The following is a 16933-nucleotide window of genomic DNA, read 5'->3' as shown; positions in this document are numbered from 1 at the left end:
AATTAATTGTTCTTTGCAGCAGTTTCAGGAATCAGGGCATCACATCTATTTTACACTTGAGCGGAATGAGGCACAAAGAGGTAAAGCAACTTACCCAACTGTAATCAAACAGCTAGTGAAAAAAAAAACAAAAACAAAAACAAAACTATGATTTTTGAGCCCAAAGTCTTCAGTGATTAATCTCAAGAGCTCGTGCTACAGTACACTTCACAGGTGATCACTAGAGCATCATTATCTTCAGGCCCTTGGCCACTTGCACAACTATGGGGACTCGTTGCCTGGAAAAACTATCTGCATCTAACCCTTTTGTGCCTTCAGACTTTGAAAACTATAAGCATTTTTTCCTCTGTGCTTGCAAACTCTCCAAAGACACATGGTGCGAAGAATACAAACATTTCCCATCTTTCTCAGCCTCCCCATATTTCTTGAAAAATTAAAATCCCAAAGAAACCTAAAATATACAATGCAAGACAAATTATAAAATACATTTCTTCTGGGACATTGCCTGGTGCCCCTGATGAAGGACACAATGAAAAGGACATATAAACACCAGAATCAGACAGCCCTAGGGTTAAATGTCTCATGATGAGTATTTAGGGGCCACATCAACCAGGAGGAGTTATTTACCTTTGCCAAGCCTCAGTTTCCTCATCTGTAAGATGAAGATTACAGTATGTACCATGGCCTCTCTCCTGTCAAGCCATCCATTTCCCATCTCCTGGTTTTGCTCTAATTGGTTACTACTCTATTTATGGTCATGGTAGTTGCAGAGAATTCTTACTGCCGAGCAGAGCTTCTGTCTTGAGCCCTTATGGATGTTATCTCTCCTGGTAAGAAAATGGAATGGAAAGTTACATTTAGTGAGGGCCTGTCACTATATGTCTCATGCTGTAGAACCTGTCACTATATGTCTCATGCTGTATATTATTTCACTGAGTCCTCATAACACTCATGATATGCTTTTAGTTTTACATAACATTCAACTACAGTGGTTTAACCAGGTGGCAATCTAAATTTTCTCCTGCAACCATTCCAGGGCTGGTATACTGACTCCAGGATTCTTTGGAGTTGCGATATGGCTGTTCAGACTCCATCATTGCCTCTGTGTTCCCAACAAGATGAAAGAGAATATCAAAGAGCAAAGGGTGAATGCCATTTGAGTCTGTCTGCATTTGAAAAATTTTCTCCAAAGCTCCAGGGAGTGACTTTCATATATGTCTCGTCATTAAGAATTGTGTCACAAACTGCAAAGAAGGGCTAGGAAATCTGATTGTTTAAGCTGGGCATATGTCCACCCTAAACTTAATTAGGGGGTTATTAGCAAAGAAAAAGATAAAAATTGACACTGAGGAAGCTACCAGAATTGTCTATAGCATCATTCTCCAAATTCAGTGAGCATGCAGTGATTTTAATTATCTGTGTTCACCTGTTTCAGAGAGATTAAGAAGCCAAGCACAGGTGACACAGTACAGCTCACCTCTGTCACCTCTGTTCACTCTATTACATCCTTCTGAAGGGTCATTGCCCCCAACAAGGATGTTCCTTCATGAAGAAGCTGAGAGAGAAGCATCTTATATTTTCCTTGCTTCAGTATCATGGATGATTTGGAAATGTAATTTTGTGTGTACCTCGTATGTGTCAGGAACCATTCCAGGTAGTTATTTTCCCTGATGAAGATTCCCTACCTCAGAAAAGGTAGGCCATCTTTCCATAGCTAAGAAGTGGCAGACTGGGGCTCTTTGGCAGGTGGGTCAAATCCCTTCCATCTGTATCACATAGTGTAACCAACCAAGAGTATCTAAAATTTAGTAGAAGGAATCTCAAAAACAGAACTGCCTGGAAGACATGTAATTGCAGGGACTCTAGACAGTGGCCTCACATCCTGGCTGGGTGTGGATTTTTTTTTTAATGTTTTTATTTATTTTTGAGACAGAGAGAGATGGAGCATGAGCAGGGGAGGGGGAGAGAGAGAGGGAGACACAGAATCCGAAGCAGGCTCCAGGCTCTGAGCTGTCAGCACAGAGCCCGACGCGGGGCTCGAACTCACAGACTGTGAGATCATGACCTGAGCCGAAGTCGGACCCTCAACCGACTGAGCCACCCAGGTGCCCCTAATTGTGGCCCTGAATCAGAACAGGAAATGTGTAACAACAAAAGCTTTTATCCTTTTTCTAGTTTGTATTGTTATAGAAGCCCAGTAATAAAAACTCCTAATCGCAATATAGGTCTCAGTATATCTCATGTATATTATCTCCTCTTGGTTCTTCTAACAACCCCTAACAGTGGACCAGGCAGGGACTTAGCCCTTGTGTTTGAACGAAGAAGTGGCCATTCAGAGTGTTTAATGCAAAAGTAAGAGTTGAGATCACAGCCTTGAACCTGTGCTCTTGCCTCTTGTGTTCCTTCTATAAACTCATTCTCCCAGGTACTTCCTAAAGGAGCTTTCAGATGGAATACAAAGTGAAACTGCACTTTGTGAAAAACAGATCTTTTGTTACAAAGCACCTAAATTGATATCTAATTTCCTTGTCAATCTTGTATCAGGTATTATTGAAAAACACTCAGCTATTTTTCTTTTTTCTTGAAAAAAAATAGTAATCAACTTATTTAGGAAAAAAATATTATGCACTAACAAACCACTTGACATTTTCTTAGACTAATTTTCTGCTGAAATTAGTGCCATTATATTAAAATTATTAATAGTTAATTGGAATTTATGTCAAACATTTTTTTTAATGTACAAAATACTGGGAAAAAATTCTAATGAGTAAATCATCATCCGTGTTACTAGCATTATTGACAGACATTTGTTGAGCACCTACTATAGGATCTTGTAGCATACCATGGGAATGAAAACACATAGGTTTATTAGAATATAGGTTTCCATGAAAGTCATGCATATATCATGTGTTCACATATTGATTGAACTGACAAATAAATAAAGGAAGGGTGAAAGGAAGGATATACTCATTCATTTGGGGAGGAAGAAACCTTTCTTCCTTTTCTAGTGTATGTTACAGTAGCCTGACAGAAAAGATACCTAACAGGAAGCATAGAGACTTTAACCCTTCCTTTTAACCCAGCACAGTATATAGCAATTGGATTGGAAACAGGAAGTTATTGCTGGATGAATGAATGGGCGGATATATATTTCAATACCATTATACTTCGTCTTTAGTCTCCTACCTGCCCAGGGCCTTTGCTCTCAGAAGAACTCTTCCATATTTTGTCATGTGTGCCTGATTGAAAGATATTGAGATTAGCCCTTCTCAATATGACCTCCTTCTAAAAGTCGAATCTTGCTTTCATATGCTGCTCTTGGTCCCGCTAACCCACTTGGGCAAGAGAATTGGAAAGCAGATAGCATCATAAGGAATCGCTGGTGTGTTGAAAGGATGGGCATCTAGTTCTGCAGAGTTGCTGGTTGCTCACTCTTCCTCAACACTCTGCCTCCCCGCCACCCCCGAAAGAAACCTTTTGTCCTTCCCTAATTAGTTATGGATAAGAAAAGTAGATATGCTCCTTTTGTGGTCTTTAATGAATTAATCCCTCATGAAATTTCTTACTGTGGCATAAAAACAAAAGGTTGCAAGCTAATTACCATCCTCATTATTAGAATCCGGGCATGGAAAAATGGCTTCTTCTGGGATTCCTTTGCTTTCTTTGTCCAGGACTAAATCTCAGAGCAGGGAAGTGTTGGCATAGTAATACATTTCAACGCTAAAGAAGATAGTGAGCAATACCAGGTGATTAGAGCAGAAACTGCAGGTGATACAGAGCAATTTGGTAGAAACTCTGACTTCTCCTAACTCTTCAGAAAAACAAGCCATTAAGCTGTTGTGGGACATTTTAAGTATAATCAAGGATGCCTTAATTTGAGTTTGAAAGCTGACAGAATTAAATCACTGTGAATAAGTAAAGACACATATATTATGCTAAGAGGAATCATAAATGCAAATGTAAAGGGGAACTTAGGAACCACGGATCTCATCAGTGACCCACCCAAGGCCACACAGGAAGATTGCACACACACATACACATGCATGTGTGTGTGTATGTAATCGTTATTCCTTAGAATAATCACACGAGAAGTACTGCCAATCTCCTATTTCATCAATTCTTAGATGCATATCTTTTCATACTTTAACATCTTTGAACTTGGAATGGATCTTCAATGTCTTAAAATCTCCTTGGGCAACTATTCAAGTTCTTCCAGAGAAGTTTGCTTCCAGTAGTCACATGGGGGCATTATCAAGCTGAGCCCACTTGATATTTTCTGCTTGAGAGGTTTTTGCTTTTGTTTTTTGTTTTTGTTTTGCTTTTTGCTAGGGGTGGAGGTATGCAGGCAGTATAAATCTGGAAAGCAAGCTGGCCTGAACACTTTTGGTTCATGTTTTAAAGAGAGATTTCCACCCCCAACCACACTTCCTGGATGCCTCTCATTATTTCCCCTGCACCAAGGTCATAGCCAGAGATTCGCGTGTGGGTCTTCTATTAGACTCCTTAGGTTGACATTTTTCTTTTTTTAGTGCAACATTAGATGCCACAGATTCAGGAAGAGCAGCATTATTATCCCTCTTATGTCCTTGAAAAAACTGAGGCCTAGAGAAGTTAAGAAACTTCCCCAACATTAAAAAATATCACTTGGATCCAAACCCATTTCTTCCTGATTCCATGTGCTTTCTGGCACACCACCCTTTATCAAAACACAATTGTGTAACTTTAGGAAAAAAAAATTCTCCTCTTTGTGTGTTGATTTTCTCACGTAAGAAATGAACATGAGTTGAGTAAAATAATCTAGGAAGGAAGTAACATTTGTTACTTATATATATCTAACACAGGTGCCTAACAGTTAACTTTCATTTAATCATTAAATCATTTTACAGGTGATGAAAGTAAGACAGATGGGTAGAGAAACATGTCCAGGATCACAAAGAAAGTTAGTGGTAGAGATTATTGGTAGAACGCCAATAATCCTGACTCATGAGCCCTGCTGAGTCATGCTTGATCTCTGAACTCTTGGTACGGTGTTCTTCCCTATGAGATAATAGCTTCTTCCTGCAATGTATGATTGCCACAGTAAACTTCTTCCTGCAGTATTTGCTTGCTACAGTAATATTGTTGAGGGGTTCCCTGTTGCACATTATCCATATTGTGCATTGTCCTTTCTGCATATGGCTTGTTGGCTATTAGTGGCTACTTCTGTCCCCCAGCTAGATTTGGCCACATAAACAGAGCCTAGACAGAAGGACAGAAGAATCCACAAGAAGACAGATGGTATGGTTAGCTCCCAGCCACCTGCCACAGTAATCATAGGCTTTGCCCTTTCTGCTGCACCATAAATCCAGGACACTACTGCACGGGGCTGGGATCTAAGGTCCTGAAGTTTGGGAGCTTTTTGAATTCTTGGTCTCTGCCTCTTATAGATATCTACAAACTCTGGGAGCTGCTCTCCAGATTTTTTCTTTAGCAGCTTTTTTTCCCCTCTAAAAGTTAGAAAATTCTGTCTATGCTGGCATTTTAGAACCTGCTTAAGAAATAGCTTGATTCATTGCATCCATCCTTACTCATGGATGTGCTCTCCCCTTAGCCAGGCCAAGTCCCAGGCACGATGCCATTGGAAATGCAGAGCTTAAAAAAGATGCCAGGGCACCCGGGTGGCTCAGATGGTTAATTGTCCAGCTTTGGCTCAGGTCATGATCTCATGGTTCATGAGTTCAAAACCTGCGTTGGGGTCTGTGCTGACAGTTCAGAACCATGAGCCTGCTTTGGTTCTGTGTCTCCCTCTCTCTCTGCCCCTCCCCTGCTATCTCTCTCTTTCTCTTTCTCTCTCTCTCTCTGTCTCTCTCTCTCTCTGTCTCAAAAATAAACAAACATTTAAAAAAAATGTTTTTAAAGATGCCACAAGGGGGCAGGAGGAAGTAGGTTCCAAGAGGTACCTACCTGAGTTCATTGTGAAGGTGGCTCCTCTCAGGGACAGATTCACATTAACCAAACACAGAAAGATTGATGTATAAGATCAGACTACAAAAATGTTAAACCATAGTGACAGATTCTAGTACCAGAAATTCGAATCAGCATAAATCAGGCTACAAGCCCACCTCTCTTTGGGAGCAACTCTACAAAACTGTAAAAGGATGATTGATAAAACCGAACAAGGACAATTAAAAGTGTGATCTTAAGTCATATCTTAACCAAAGCTGTCTTTCCCTCTATAGTCAATGGCTAAAAGTGATTAAAGCACAGATATTGGAGTTGAATGAACCAAGGCTGGGATCTGAGCTCTGCCACTGCTAACCAGGTCATCTTGAGTGACCACTTTATTGTCATCCAGGTTGTTTTCCCACCTGTAAAGTAAGAGTAATGCCATTATGTACTATAGTAGCCAGAGTCCTATGTTAGGGGCTTAGCACAGTTTTTGGCTCACTACAGTCCCTTGATTCTTGGATGTTGTAAGCCATTCTCAAAGTTTTCAGGCACAAAGAAACACAGCAGAATTCAATATACACATTGATTGTAAGACACTTGTGGGGTTTTTTTTCATTGTTTCAAAACTAAAAGCAATGTCATTTTTTGAACCAAGAAAATAACGGTCACAGACTTTCAATATGTGGAACTCTAGTTCTTATGCTCATTGTTAGTACTACTGTTGCGAGTGTCACCATGACAGGCAGTGTCCTTTGGTTGAGACCTTATCTTCTTGCACTGCACTGGGATAAGCACTCCCCACTCCCATTACTCACCCCCACATCCCATAACAGTCCATCTACCTGACCATGCTACGTTCCTGTGTTACGGACTACAGTCTCTTCTTTTTTTTTAATGTTTGTTTGTTTGTTTATTTTTGAGAGAGAGAGATAGAAAGTGAGTGGAGGAGGGGAAGAGAGAGAGAGGAGACAAAGAATCCCAATTAGAGGGCTCAAACTCACAAACCGTGAGATCATGACGTGAGCTGAGATGAAGAGTCATATGCTTCACTGACTGAGCCACCCAGGGTCCCATGGACTGCTATCTCTTTTTCTAAGAACTTACTCAGTATTTGTGTCAGCACAGGGAAACAGCTTCTCAAGATATGCATGGTTCCCTGACATACCCTCACTTTGGAATTATTAGTGAAGCATCCTGTTTTCAGGGATCCTTTGTTTGGAAAGTTAGGCAGTCTTTATATGGAAAAAGGCTGTCCTCCTGTGCTCCCCTATGGAAATTTCCCTGTCCATAGCCCGCTAGATGGTCTGATGTGGGCAGTTGCAGAACTGTCCATTTGTAAGAATTGCCCATGCAGTGAGGAAGGCTGCAAAAGAATAAGGAATATGCATTCCATCTAGTGTTCCCAAGAGAATTCCAAATATTGAGCTATTCAGGTATTCACTCTTAAAAAGTGTGTTTTAAAATTCATAAAATAAACATAACCCATTTCAGAAAGTTTGCCAAATAGAGAAGAAAAAAAATCCCTTTGTTACAAAACCCATAAGACAGCCGTATTTTGATATATTTGTTATTTTGATGTATTTAATTATATTCTTTTTGCTAGGTGCAACACAGTTAAAATTATAATGTACATATTTTAAAATTCTTTTTTTATTGTTAACTTAATATGTGGATTTTTCTATGTTGTGTAGAAACTTGCCAGTACAACATATAAAGCTCTTTGTCTCTGGCTTCTGCCTTAAATCTCACCTCTCTCTACTCCAGTGTCATCCTCTACCCACCCATACTGAATGTCACATGGTTCTTGAACATTAACCCCTTTGCAATTCATCTCTCACTCTTCCTTCCCCTGGTGTATCACTCAGCTTGTCAGCAGGACACAAAATTCACCTCTAATTGTTCAGATGAAGAGGCTTTAATATAGGAACCACTTACAGAAGGTTAGGTGAGTTTAAGGGAACAGAAAAAGGACGGAGAGGAAAAGAAGAGAAAGGCACTCAGAAACTAGCAAGATGGGAGTTTCTTACCCTCTCAGGGTACCTGATTGAGACATGATTTCACAGCAGGAACAGAACAGGGTGAAAACACCCCATTTCTTCCTCCATCAGTTCTCTTATTTCCTGTCAGCATGCTGCATTGGCAAGATTCAACCAAAAGCCAGAGGATAAGCAAGGACCAGCACTACATTCTGCAGATGTCATCTATCCACTGGGGCACAGAAATAGCAGGCCAGAGGACAGAGAATGGGCAGAGGCAGGGAAGTCAAAGAGAATAACCCTTACTTATGCTTAATTCCAATTTATTCTCCAGGTTTTCAGTTTAAATGTTACTTTATCAAGGAAGTGAGAATGGGTTTATTTTCTCCTTTTTTTTCTCCTGTTGCTTCTAGTGTTCATCTCAAAATAACACATTTAATATTTGATTTAAGTAACTTACCAATCAGTACCATATCTTCTTTTTTTTAAATGTTTATTCATTTTGAGAGATGGAGAGACACATGAGCATGAGTGGGGGAGGGGCTAAGGGAGAGGGAGACACAGAATCTGAAGCAGGCTCCAGGCTCTGAGCTGTCAGCACAGAGCTGGGTGCGGGGCTTGAACCCACGGACCATGAGTCATGACCTGAGCTGAAGTTGGACACTTAACCGACTGAGCCACCTAGGCGCCCAAGTACCATATCTTCTTTGGTACTATTTAAACAACAATGAGCAGCGTCTTAAACATATGAATTCAATAAATCTTTGCATAATTGCCATTTCTAAAGTCTTCAAGATATTTGTTCTAGGAATGGGTCATAACTTACTTGGCCTTTGCAGTTTTTTTATTTCTTAACTGTCTCTTGTTCATTATTTCCATGTTAGCCCCATTTCTCTAGTTGAACTGTAAACTCTTTGAAGGCAGAGGCTATGTCCATACACATCTCTCTGGATATCTCTACTTCTAGTGCATACACTCATGCATGGCCAGTCAAGCTTTGGTAGACATGAGATCAGAAACCTAAAGTGATGTCAGGTACCTCCACTTTTCCAAAAAATAATTTTAAAAATGTGTCCACATTCTCCTCAAAGCCCCTACCACAACAGTCCTGTTCACATGCAACAGAGGAATTCTCCCCCTCAGTTCACAGAGAAAATACAAGTCCTTAGATGTTGACTCCAAAACCTTGTGCTAACAAACCATCAAACTAACAAAAATGACCCCAACTCCACTTGGCACTGGCTGCCCTCTTCCTAGCAGTAGGCGAGAATCTACCCTCATTCTTAACCTACTCTCCCTGCTAATTCATCCTCCTTGAATAGATTGCAATGTGTCTTACTTAATGTTCTACCCCAGGAGATTTGGTGAAAGAGGGATGGAAAAAATGGCAGTGGGAGTTTATAGTTTTGGATTCTTGCTAGACATCCTCTCCTGAATCATTGAAAGACCCTGGACAAGCACTGCCCCTCTCTGGGTAGTTTCCCTTCTGTGATTAGGCATGATTTTTATGGTCTCAGTTCTTTGCAGAGGTTAAGGGATGGGTTCAAATTCTACTTTGATCATCGTAAACTTGGTGTTCTTCATCACCATATTTTCTTTCTCAACCTTCAATTTCCTTGCCTTTAAATTGGGATCATTAAATCTAGTTCATAGGCTTTTGTTGGGGTTAAATAAAATCAGGTGGTAAGATAGTTGCTCAATAAAAATAGTGATCAGGTGGTCACAGACATGGTTGAAATAGTAAAATTGCTCTGTGAGGATACTGTAAGAATGTGCCTGGGAAGGAACAAGTGAGGAGAGGGACAAAGGAAGGAAGGAAGGAAGGAATCGGGGAAAGAAAGAGGGAAAAGTTTGGAGAGAGATAGTTTATAGATATGTAAGGAAATAGAATTTAAGTCAGTGCTTTCCAGTTAGAGGCCACAATCCAAATTAGCTTCCTAAACTTTGAGGTGGTGTGACCTCACCATTTAGTGAAAATGTGCATTATAAATAGGCATGTAAATGACTCAGCATGGGGGCTGAAAGTTGGAGGCAGCTTTTGGCAGAGGTAATAATGAAGTGAATCCCATTAGTGATGGAAAGGCAATTAAGAAAAACCTCAATGAAGCTCCAGATCTGAGCATTCAGCTGAAAGATTGGGATTTTGGAGGAAAAAAGGTTAAGCACTGGGAGGCTGTTTATAATGACTTTAATTAGATTGAAAATGAATTGTTTTGCTCTTTTTATCTCTCCTCAAGTTTGCTTTTTAAGTAACGGAGCATCTGTAACAATACTGAGGCACACTTGTCAACTGCAGGGATCAGGAGTAGGAGGTGGTTAGCAAATGGAGGTGATTTCGTGATATATTTACTCTTCCTGCAAGAACACTGAGTGGTCCACGCATTTCAGTCAGCAAACCCCAGGGCAGTTTGTTACTGAAGAGGATCTTCTTAGGACTCGACTTTATTACCAGGGACTTACTCCCTAGCAAGGCTGAGGCTGAACATTGCCTTCAATCCCTAGAAAAATGTGACAAATCATCCAACCCAAATTATTGCTTAAGACTGCACTTTGAGGGAGAAGGGAGCCCTTGGATGTTCGTATTTAGAAACCTGGTAGAACAAAGGAAAGATACCGCATAAATTACTTTTAATCTTAAAATTCTGTATCATGTTTGTTGATGTCAACAGAGAAATGAAACACCTATTATTGTTATAGATATTAGATGACAGTTGAAATTTACAAAGTGATACCTCTTATCTCATCCTAAATTCAAAAAAAGATTTTGAATAAAGACCTAGTGTCCCTATTCTACAGATAAGGAAACTGAGTCTCCACCAGTTTAAGTGATTTTCCCAGTGTCTCAACAGCGCTTAAATAGCAGAGACCTTACACAAACTGAAGCCTTACATGCCTTTTGTGCATATTTCCTCCACTATACCACTACTGAGTCATAAATAAGTAATAGCTGGATGAACCCTTAGAGGTGACCCTATGCAGCAAGGGAGAGCAAACGTCCAGTGGCTTTTCTGGTTCTGTTTAATGTATAGCTAGACCTGGAGCCCACCTGCAGAGAATACTGAGCACACCTGAAAGGGTATGCAGAGAGGAAGAGTGGGTCCTATTGCAATACTTTTCATTTCTCTGTGGATCATAAAATAAATTTATTCCAATGATTGAAAAGTATCAGTTATTTTTAGTTTTCAAAGTAACCTGGAGGTTGGACAACACTCACCCAGCTGGTAGATAAATTTCCATGGCAACTGATTATTAAGCAGAGATTGATTCTAGAGGCAGACAGTCTACAGAACACTGATTTTCATCCCTGCCTGCATGTTCTAATCATTGGGGAGCATTTAAAAAAATACTGAGGCCTGGGGTCCACCCCTAGAGGTTCTAATTTAATTGGTTTGGAATATAGTCATGACATCAAGCGTTTTTTTAGGTTCCTCAAATGATTTTAATGTGCCACTTGGTTGAGAACTGCTGCTATATAACAAGATTTTTAGGGGCACTTGGGTGGCTCAGTCGGTTAAATTTCCAGCTTCAGCTCAGGTCATGATCTCACAGTTTGTGAGTTTGAGACCCGCATCCAGCTCAGTGCTGACGGCTCAGGGCTGACAGCTCAGAGCCTGGTGCTTCAGATTCTGGGTCTCCCTCTCTCTCTCTGCCCCTCCCCAATTTGTGCTCTGTTTCTCCCTCAAAAACAAAGAAACATTAAAAAAAAAAAAGAACAAGATTTTTAAAGATTTTATATGGTCTATGTCATTTCACTACCTGGGAAAATGTCAGGGGATTTCAGCTGTTTTCAGCTCCCCTCCTTCCCTTCCCTTCCTCTCCCTTCCCTCCCTCCTTCCCTCCCCACCTCCTTCCTTCCTTCATTCCTTCCTTCTTCTCTTCTTTCCATAAATATTCACTGATCCCTCACTCTGATGCATTGTCCAGTGTCAACTCTGCCACCATCGCTATAGTTTAAATCTCATCATCTCTTGTCTCTGGGATATGTACCATCTTTCTAAATGGCCTTCCTGCCTCCATGCCTGCTCCCTAACAGCACAGTCCCACCCAGCTGGCAGCATATTTCCTCAAAAACGCTTCACTGCTTAAAACTTCTCAGTAAATCCCTTCGATAATTACACAGAAGATAAACGTGAGGCATCCTAATATGGCATACAAAGCTCTTATCATCTGGCCCCCGTTTGCTTGTTCCACTTCATCTTCATTTGAAGTCTCAAAATGAGGAAGTAACGCAGAATTTGGAGCACAGTAGGAATAAACGCCTAGATCTCCTAATATCCAGGGCGGTATGGGCACCATCCCACCCAGCATTTCACAAAACACTGGATTGGCTTTTGAAACTGGTAGTACTGAGACCTACGCCCATGATTGAAAATGCTTATGACTGCTCTGAAACTCAGTCATTAGAGGCCCATGAGTAACATTCATTCATTATTCTCTCAGCAGAAGCTATGTTTTGTGGGGTTTTTCCCTGAAGGAGTGAGGACATCGTTGGAACGCTTGATCTTTTCTTGCATTAAAAGGTAAGGGCAATATTGCAAGTGACAATTCTTTTGGATCTGAATTTTTGGTCACTTTTTCTTCCTTTTTATCTGTGTCCCTTTATTAGAAAATACTATAGTAGGCTTCTCACAAAGCACTGAAAATTTTTCCGATCTGTTGTGTTCCTGTGTTTTAAAAGAGAAAATGTCAGGAGAAGAAAATGAAAGCTTTCTTTGAACAATAGCACTGGTCACTGCAAATTATGTCATTTGAATGGATTTTTGGCTAGGCTGCAGAGGGAAACCTGCAGTGTGCTCAGTCATGGGGGAAGGGTCCACTGCAGGATGGTGGGCAGAGGCGACATGACACTGGTCTGCATCCTAAGGGATTTGGAGACTTGTGTTTGGTCTGGACAAGCTTTGACATCCAAGGGAGTCTGATCTGAGGTATAGGCCATTAAACACACATACACACACACACACACACACACACACACATTGCTGTAGTGGCAGCATCTGATCTCTAGCGTCAACGTGAAGTTCAGGACCTGTGAGCTCCAGGGAAGTAGGCAAAGCCTAAGTGAACGACTCCAATCCCACAATCCCACAGAAAGGAATTAGAACAAAACTAGGAGGTCAAGGAAAGGGCTCAGTCACCCGTATTGTGTACACAAGGCAGAAACTAGAAGAAAACTTAGAGAGACAGGTTCCCTAATCTCATCCCGGATTTCTGTACTAATTATAGGATTGCAAACTAATTCTAAACCCCATTTTCTTGGGAGGCCTGAGGCTACTGCCCACTCCACAGTGATTTTTAGTGTTGGGAAACTTCATTGTCTTTGTGTCCTTATATCCTTTTCTGTAAAACAGGGTGGGTGATTATAGCACCGACCTCATAGTACTGGGAAACTGAGGCCAGGCATTGTCATTCCTCCCCTTGGTGACCAGCTGGCCACACCGAATGACTCAGACAAAATTGCTTCCATTTGGTAATATGCATTCTGATGGTAAAATATTTCTTGGAAATAGTATTATAGTATAGCAAAGTACAGAAGAACAATAAACAGTATAAATTATAATTCCTAACATCGACTTTCTTTTCACACATCTCCTTTTTGAAATATGAAATCTAGCCATTAGTTCTCAGTAAGATTGGTATGATTTCTTTTTCTAAGAGTTTTCTTCTTATTTATGAGTGTCAAGTTTGGGCCTTCCTTTTGGTTTTCTTTAGGTAGGTTTTGGGCCTTTATAGTCTCATTAGCAATTTCCATTCAGAAGAGAAATGCAGTCAAGTGAGACTAGATTTGCCACAAATGAGCTACTACATAGCAGCTTCTGTGGCATAGAAACTAATAAATAGCCCAAGTGTTGTGATAATGAACTACATGTTAAACCTGAACAAATATGCAGAAAATAGTTCTGGTAGCTTCTGTGTGCTCTGACACAGAAGTAGGTAGGTAAAGTAGGTAGGTATTGCCAAACCACCTTTGCAGGTGACGAGTATGCTCCTAAAATTCACCAAAGCTTACATTGCATTGATTCAAGAGAAGATAAGAAAGCCTACAGGCATCTGGATGATCCATTGGGATGGAGCCGGGCTGCCAGTTTCTAGCATCTTGAGAGGTTGAGGTGATTATGAAATGAGAAAGAATATATGGGCACATTGCAGTGTGTACAGAATATACATGTAGATTTTGGAGTTGGGAATAAGGAGAAAGTCAAGGTCCCCTAGAATGGGCATGCGAGAATCTCCTGGTAAGCGTGAATAGTCAGAAAACAAAGCAGTGTTATAGACTACTGAACTGATTTGCTTTCTGGTACAGTTTAGTGCATATTTAGAGAACACTAAAGGTGGGCATAGCACTCTTTAGGCTCATAAAGAGGGAACAATAGACGAGAAACACTCGAGTAGGTGTTCTTCCAGTGTCTGCCTGCAAACCTATGTGCTAGGTTTTAGGTGTGAGGCCGAGGGAATGGGTAAGGGAACCAAACTCAGAGATTGCATGGACTCACTTCTTATTTCGCCCTGGTTCAAGGACTGTGGTTCTCACACTTTAGTGAGTATCGGAATCGCATGGAAGGCTTGATATAACACAGGTATGGAGCTCCACCCCAGAAGTCATAACTGAGTAGGTCTGGGGTGGGTCCTGATGATTTGCATTTCTAACAGGCCCTGGTAGATGCTGATGCTGGACCTCTGATCTGGGATACACATTTCTAAGTATGCTTTCTCCCTGTCCTTTCTCTTTCCTAAAAGGGTAGATATGGGCTGCGTTAAGAAAACTTTCTGCCACTCAGCTTAATGAAGTAAACTCCTAACGGACTCATAACTCCAGTCTTTCACTCACATACAAACATCTGAGATCTAGTTAAAACTCCAGAATTCTTATAGGTATGATGAGAAGCCTGTAAGGTAAAGCGAATCATCTACGTTTACACTAGGTGGCAGAGGCAGGATTGAAACCCACATCTGTTGACACCAGATCCAGGACTGTGTTTCAAACAGTACTTCTGACTGGGAGTTCTGGGACGACTGACTCCTTATGGCCAAGATTATAATGAAAAGAAAACAATTACATTGTAACTCCGTTCTAGTACAAACAGCAGGAAGTGAAATTAAGTTAGGGAAAGCTGATGGCCCCTTACTGTCAGTGAGAACATTGACAAATATATTTCAGAGACATTCACTTCAAGCCTGGACAAACTCATCTCTTCTTGTCTTTTTCTTACCTGGGCCATCTGGATGCATTCTGCTTTTCCATAGACCTCTGGGTATTTTGAGTTGTTTTACTTCGTAAAATATAAAAACAGATTCTATTGATGAAGGAAGGTAAATGTGTGCAATCAGCAATATCAGTAATGTTCAGGTTTGTATCTTTATAGCCATCCACTTACTCATGATCATATAAAATGTTAAGTTTTCTTTTCCCACGTATGACTACTAAAATAAGCAAATGATAAAAACCAAGAGGAATGGTAAAAAGTATCTTTCTTATTGTCTGTCCCTAAACTTCACCTTGGTTCATGCTTTCCCACAGACTCTTATCTTCTCCAATTTTTTTTTGATCAAGATATATTTTCCCAAGATAATATAATCCTAAGGGAAATTCTGGTGCCAGCTGTTCTAATAAAGCATTTGCCTCAGGAACTCTGCCACCTTACACTTGGAATGGCAAGTAGGGTATAGTAAAAAGGGCCTGTAGGACAAAGGCCTGAAGATGTTGGTGTTAAATTGGGATTTTTGCTAACTAGTGTCTGTTAACATGCCATTTATTAGATCCTCAGTCTCTTCATCTTTAAGTTATAATAATGACATTGACCCTGACCAGGATTGGAAGGAGGAGATTATGCCCATTTAAAATTATTTGTAAACTGTAAATGCTACAAAATTGAAAAACCTTGTCATAAGTTCTCAATAATGAATCACTTGAATAATTTCCCTGTCTTTCTCTCTTCCCTGCCTCCCGTTTGGACAACTTGGGCTTGTTGCCTTCTCTTTCAAAGGGGGATCAGAAATACATTGCTGGCTTATCCCCCAGGTTCAGTTAATGTTTCCCAGGGCAAGGAGCCACTTAACATACATGAATAGGCATTGGCGTGGAGTTCAACACGGACTTTCTACACTGAGGTCCAGACAGAGGGTGATGACTCATCTTATTTTTCTGCAGAACTCTCATGGAGAAAAACATTAAGTCCTTTCTGCTGACTTGAATTGAAGGAAAATGGGGTGGATTTTAGAAACTCTATAAGAGTATCGACTTGGTGCTGCATTACTTTAATGGGCCATAAGTTATCAAGGCAAGTGTAACCCTAGCCAATAAGTCAGCCTCTCTATTAGTGCCATGCAAGCCACCAGGGAAAGGGATGGAAACTTCATGTCCATTATTGATTTGAGTTATTGCAGCAATCCTGCCAATTACATATTGTTATTTTTACATCACCAATGCAAAAACTCTATTTCATAAGATTAAATAACCTGCCCATAGTCACTTAGGTGTTGAAGAGTCAAACCAGTCTTTGCCCACATCTTTGGGGCTCTACTTGGTACGAAGGCTGTGTAGTAAATGGTTCGGAATGCATAATGTAGAAGTAAATTGCATGGGTTTCAACCCCAGTTTTGCAACTTAAAAGCAGTGTGCTTGAGAGTAGTTATTTGATTGATGTGTGATTCAGTTAACTATTTTGTAAAAAGGAGATGGTGATATTTTATGGGGGTAATGGAAAGACTAAATAGGTTGAAACTTGCAAAATGTCCAGTACATATGAAGCCCCAATTCTAATTAGCTATTATTTGGCATATATAGTAGTTTTGTTCTCTAAAGTAACTATGAAGATTCCTTTTTTTTTTATGTTTATTTTTTGAGAGAGAGGGAGACAGAGCAAAAGTGGAGGGGGGCAGGGAGTGGTGGGCAGAGAGAGAGGAAGACAGAATCTGAAGCAGGCTCCAGGCTCTGAGCTGTCAGCACAGAGCCTGACACGGGGCTCAAACCCACCAGCCGTGAGATCATGACCTGAGCTGAAGTAGGACACTTAACCGACTGAGTCACCCAG

The 16933-nt window shown here is 40.6% G+C and overlaps 1 protein-coding gene across 1 annotated transcript in view; it reads left to right on the top strand.

Annotated features, from left to right (window-relative positions):
• TENM4 (teneurin transmembrane protein 4) overlaps positions 1–16933 on the top strand; it is a 2883939-nt gene that overhangs the window by 1288348 nt on the left and 1578658 nt on the right. The window contains 1 exon segment of the mRNA XM_053900128.1: positions 12345–12424. The gene's annotated coding sequence lies outside the window, so the exon portion shown is untranslated.

Source organism: Panthera pardus, unplaced genomic scaffold, assembly GCF_024362965.1.
Source record: "Panthera pardus isolate Hobbes unplaced genomic scaffold, ASM2436296v1 HiC_scaffold_12, whole genome shotgun sequence".
Taxonomy (NCBI): Eukaryota; Metazoa; Chordata; class Mammalia; order Carnivora; family Felidae; genus Panthera; species Panthera pardus.
Note: the sequence above shows the minus strand (reverse complement) of the source record. Positions and strands in the feature narration are given on the sequence as shown.